This window comes from Oncorhynchus keta, chromosome 20 (assembly GCF_023373465.1).
Source record: "Oncorhynchus keta strain PuntledgeMale-10-30-2019 chromosome 20, Oket_V2, whole genome shotgun sequence".
Classification (NCBI taxonomy): Eukaryota; Metazoa; Chordata; class Actinopteri; order Salmoniformes; family Salmonidae; genus Oncorhynchus; species Oncorhynchus keta.
The window spans coordinates 9,384,326-9,390,606 of NC_068440.1; positions in this window are offsets into that span (position 1 = coordinate 9,384,326).

Genomic DNA, 6,281 nt, shown 5'->3' on the forward strand with positions numbered 1-6,281 from the left:
GGGCAAGGGAAACATTGGCCAGTCCCTATCACTGTGTGGAAAGTGTTCCTACTCTTTCCAAGTATACTGAACAAAAACAAACGCAACATGCAACAATTTCAAAATATCTTACAGAGTTACAGTTCATATAAGGACATTTAAATAAATTAATTAGGCCCTAATCTATGGACGTTACATGACTGGTCAGGGGTTCAGCCCCCCCCCCCCCCAGATGATGACTCTGATGTGGTCTGTGGTTGTGAGGCCGGTTGGACGTACTGCCAAACTCTCTAAAACAACGTTGGAGGCAGCTTATGATAGAGAAATTAACATTTAATTCTCTGGCAACAGCTCTGGTGGACATTCCTGCAGTCAGCATGCCAACTGCACGCTCCCTCTAAATTTGAGACATCTGTGGAATTTCTGTTGTGTGATGAAATGTAACATTTTAAAAGTGTCCATTTATTGTCCCCAGCACAAGGTGCAACTGTGTAATGATCATGCTGTTTAATCAGCTTCTTGAAATGCCACACCTGTCAGGTGGATGGATTATCTTGGCAAAGGAGAAACGCTCACTAACAGGGATGTAATCAAATTTGAGCACAGCATTTGAGAGAAATACACTTTTTGTGCCTATAGAACATGGAGTATTTTTTTTTTCAGCTCATGAAACATGGGACCAACACTTTACATGTTGTGTTTATATTTTTTGTTCAGTATAAATCCAAGTCACTAAAGGATACTCCTTACATGAAGCCAAAAGCTACTATAAAACCTACTTTACTGCTTCAATTGTGCATTTACATTTAACTTCTGCATCAAACTAAGTGATCAAACAACATCAAAACAACTACAACCTTTACATGTGTATTTCTTTCAATAAAGATTGCATGACTTTCTGTGCAACTGTTATAACAAATGCCTACTGTGGTCATACTCCACAGCAATAATGGAGTATTAACAATAAAATACTCCATAATAAAGTCATAACTTGTGACAAAATATATATATATATTTTAAAGGACTATGATTTCAGATCACAGAGCTTGCTTTGAAATTAGCAAACAATTTCCCTTTACTAAATTTGATTTGAAGCTCATTTTGTTTTGGGATTTAGGGATAACGTAAATATGTGTAATTGCACAAATTTCACAAACATGGAGAAGTGACAGGGTGTTCTGTAACAGACTGACCTACCAACTCTGTGAACTGTGACAGAGTAACAGAGACATGCCATCAAACACCCTGAAACACTATCCATACTTGGCCTCATCATCACCTTATAAAGCATAACGCATACAGTACCTTCAGAAAGTATTCACACCCCTCGACTTTCTCCACACAATCCAGGTGTGCAAAGCACTTAAGAGACTTACCAAGAACGACTCACAGCTGTAATCATTGCCGAAAGTGATTATACAGTGGGGCAAAAAAGTATTTAGTCAGTCACCAATTGTGCAAGTTCTCCCACTTAAAAAGATGAGAGAGGCCTGTAATTTTCATCATAGGTACACTTCAACTATGACAGACAAAATGAGAGAAAAACATCCAGTAAATCACATTGTAGGATTTTTTATGAATTTATTTGCAAATTATGGTGGAAAATAAGTATTTGGTCAATAACAAAAGTTTCTCAATACTTTGTTATATACCCTTTGTTGGCAATGACAGAGGTCAAACGTTTTCTGTAAGTCTTCACAAGGTTTTCACACACTGTTGCTGGTATTTTGGCCCATTCCTCCATGCAGATCTCCTCTAGAGCAGTGATGTTTTGAGGCTGTTGCTGGGCAACACGGACTTTCAACTCCCTCCAAAGATTTTCTATGGGGTTGAGATCTGGAGACTGGCTAGGCCTCTCCAGGACCTTGAAATGCTTCTTACGAAGCTACTCCTTCGTTGCCGGGCGGTGTGTTTGGGATCATTGTCATGCTGAAAGACCCAGCCACGTTTCATCTTCAATGCCCTTGCTGATGGTAGGCTTTGTTACTTTGGTCCCAGCTCTCTGCAGGTCATTCACTAGGTCCACCCCGTGTGGTTCTGGGATTTTTGCTCACCGTTCTTGTGATCATTTTGACCCCACAGGGTGAGATGTTGCGTGGAGCCCCAGATCGAGGGAGATTATCAGTGGTCTTGTATGTCTTCCATTTCCTAATAATTGCTCCCACAGTTGATTTCTTCAAACCAAGCTGCTTACCTATTGCAGATTCAGTCTTCCCAGCCTGGTGCAGGTCTACAATTTTGTTTCTGGTGTCCTTTGACAGCTCTTTGGTCTTGGCCATAGTGGAGTTTGGAGTGTGACTGTTTGAGGTTGTGGACAGGTGTCTTTTATACTGATAACAAGTTCAAACAGGTGCCATTAATACAGGTAACGAGGGGAGGACAGAGGAGCCTCTTAAAGAAGAAGTTACAGGTCTGTGAGAGCCAGAAATCTTGCTTGTTTGTAGGTGACCAAATACTTATTTTCCACCACAATTTGCAAATAAATTCATTAAAAATCCTACAATGTGATTTTCTGGATTTTTTCCCCTCATTTTGTCTGTGATAGTTGTGGACCTATGATGAAAATGACATGCCTCTCTCATCTTTTTAAGCAGGAGAACTTGCACAATTGGTGGCTGACTAAATACTTTTTTGCCCCACTGTATCATGTATTGACTCAGGTGTGTGAATACTTATGCAAATTAGATATTTCTGTATTTCATTTTCAAAACATTTGCAAACATTTCTAAAAACAAGTCTGTAGGTGTGTGAGGAAAAACATATTTTTTGAATCCATTCTGAATTCAGGCTGTAACACAACAAAGTGTGGAATAAGTCAAGGGGTATGAATACTTTCTGAAGGCACTGTACCTTCTCCAGGTCTACCTGCATCTTTCACTTTTGACCTTAGAAAGAAACAGGATGGGACCGAAAGAAGGATAAAAACATGTAGAAAATGTGACCGATAACTGGATAGAATGAAGGAGGGGTTAATACTGACAGGAGAGGAACGGACCCAATGTCTTAAAATCGGATTATTTCGACGAGATGGAAAGGAACATGAGGGGTAAACAGACAAAAAAAAAGATTTTAAAAGACACAGACACGCGGATTAAAATAGATTAGAGCATGACCTTCAAACCAAGTTCTTCAGTGATCGCGTGTATAACAAATATTTCATATCTTAAATGTGAGTATAGTGCTTCTTCATTGCACCGTGATTAAAGCAATCAAACAGTACAGAAATCGGAAGCCTTTCCATATGTGAATATTTGCTGAGTCGAAGTGATCAGTTCACAAGTTCAATCAAATTATGTCTGCAAGCAGCAAGGTGGGGGAGTTCTTTAACCACACATTGCCCACCAAACAAAAACATTTGATTTAATACTCAGCAATAATATTCATTTAGAGAAATCAAACATTTGAGGCATGAGAGTTTAAAAAGGACGTGGAATTTTGTCCCAGCATAAAGGCCCCATTATGCCACCCCTAACACATAGGGGAATTGGACAAGGAGGAGACGAGGGAGATGGGTGGGAGGAGAGGAACAGGATTGGGGAGGGACTGGGAGTTGGAAAGGAAAAGTTTTAAAAAGACCCTGAGAGAGGTGAAGAAGGCGTTGCAAAAGAGGCCCCCACAGTGTGCAGCTGAGAGTAAGGTAGATGTAAAGTAGAGGGAGAAGCCGATTTATTTATTTTTTATTTGTATATATTTTAAATTGAACCTTTATTTAACTAGGCGAGTCAGTTAAGAACAAATTCTTATTTACAATGACAGCCTACACCGGCCAAACCCGGACGACGCTGGGCCAATTGTGCGCCGACCCTATGGGACTCCTAATCAAGGATTAGGAGTCCCATAGGCAATCATTTCAGCCAATGCATGTCAAATGTGACTAAACATGAGTCAAAGATATATGGAGGTTCACACATAGGCCTACAATACATTTGAACCACTGCTTGACATCAAGCTTATCATGTCTCTGTCAAGGTACGTGCTCCCTCTGCTGGACACAATTGGAACAACAGACGCAACATCCTCGGCGTTACTGTGCATCTTTGTTGTCGGTACTGAGTACTACTGACTGAGGACAGGTTCCACTTCAATCGAAATCCAATGACTCACAATAAAGCTGTAAATCTGTATTGCTTGTGTAACGTAAAGTTTGACTCGGTTAGTGTGCAGAAATAACGTGAAAATTACGTAAGTACTGAGCAGAAGGAATTTTTACCATTTCAGTCATAGCTGCTGTATGACAAAGTACTTTCGGGGGGTATTTCATTGGGATCCCCATTAGCTGTTGCGAATGCCGAAGCTACTATTCCTGGTGTCCACACTAGACTTGACTCCATTGCCTAAGACGTTAAAACTAACCTACCGCAATTTTTCATCGGGCTACTGGTTGTTACACTGACCAAGCCTGCAAAACATGACTTTGAACAAGACATGTTTGAAACTATAATTGATTTTTTTAAATGGGGAATTCAATTATAATACGGTAGATACATCTGAAGAGAGGCTGGAGCCTCAATAACTGGGGACGATTACTGAATATGAGTTGTAGAAAGTTGGCAGGCTGTATAGGCCGAGGACTAGTTTAAGTCTGCTATTTAGGCTATTGACGTGGTCTGTGATTTAAGTTCGGCATTTTACCGATTCTAAAAAGTTATGTCTGTGGGCCCAAATCCCCGGGTTATTGTGCAAATCCTCTAGAAGGCTTTTGTAATTGAGGGAAAGACACAATGTTGACCGAGAAGAAAATCAAACCAATGAGTTCAAATTGAGGGAGGAGCCAGGGGCGTGGGGAGAGAACAGACAATAAAACTTGTACAGAGAAACGGTCATTACCAAACAGCGATGAGAGAAGGACGGACACACTTTCCGCGGCTGGGCAGTTTGTTACAGCAGGCCGGGGTAGAAAGGACACAGGTCGGCGCTCCCTCTGGTGGATTCATCGCTAAACTACAGCGCCACTGGGCACTCGAGGCCCGGGGGTCCTGCTGGACTGAGGACCATACCATCCCATTTCTTGACACGGGGGAGGCCAATCAAGAGATTTCCATTTATTAGACAACCAGTTACTTTCTCTAAGAAGCCTGTTGAAAAGGCTTAAACTGATTCATATCAAATCAGAACATCAGAATGTATAATTGATCTACAGTTGAAGTCAAAAGTTTACATACACCTTAGCCAAATACATTTAAACTTATTTTTTCACAATTCCTGACATTTAATCGGAGTAAAAAGTCCCTGTTTCAGGTCAGTTAGGATCACCACTTTTTTTTTAAAGAATGTGAAACAGAATAATTGTAGAGAATTATTTCTTTCAGTTTTTAATTCTTTCATCACATTCCCAGTGGGTCAGAAGTTTACATACACTCAATTAGTATTTGGTAGCATTGCCTTTAAATTGTTTAACTTGTGTCAAACGTTTCAGGTAGCCTTCCACAAGCTTCCCACAATAAGTTGGTTGAATTTTGGCCCATTCCTCCTGACAGAGCTGGTGTAACTGAGTCAGGTTTGTACGGCCTCCTTTCTCACACACGCTTGTTCCGGCCACAAAATTTCAATAGGATTGAGGTCAGGGCTTTGTGATGGCCAATCCAACACCTTGACTTTGTTGTCCTTAAGCCATTTTGCCACAACTTTGGAAGTATGTTTGGGGTGATTGTCCATTTGGAAGACCCATTTGTGACCAAGCTTTAACTTCCTGACTGATGTCTTCATTTGTTGCTTCAATATATCCACATCATTTTCCTACCTCATGATGCCATCGATTTTGTGAAGTGCACCAGTCCCTCCTGCAGCAAATCACCTCCACAACATGATGCTGCCAACCCCCGTGCTTCACGGTTGGGTGATATAATATAATTATATAATTTGCAAATAAATTCATAAAAAATCCTACAATGTGATTTTCTTTTCTCATTTTGTCTGTCATAGTTGAAGTGTACCTATGATGAAAATGACAGGCCTCTCTCATCTTTTTAAGTGGGAGAACTTGCACAATTGGTGGCTGACTCAATATTTTTTTGCCCCACTGTACATCCATAGGTACACCTCCAATTGACTCAAATGATGTCAATTAGCCTATCAGAAGCTTCTAAAGCCATTACATAATTTTCCAAGCTGTTTAAAGGCACAGTCAACTTAGGTATGTAAACTTCTGACCCACTGGAATTGTGATAGATTATTTCACTTAGAATTCACTATGTCTGTAAACAATTGTTGGAAAAATTACTTGTGTCATGCACAAAGTAGATGTCCTTACCGACTTGCCAAAGCTATAGTTTGTTAACAAGAAATGTGTGGAGTGGTTGAAA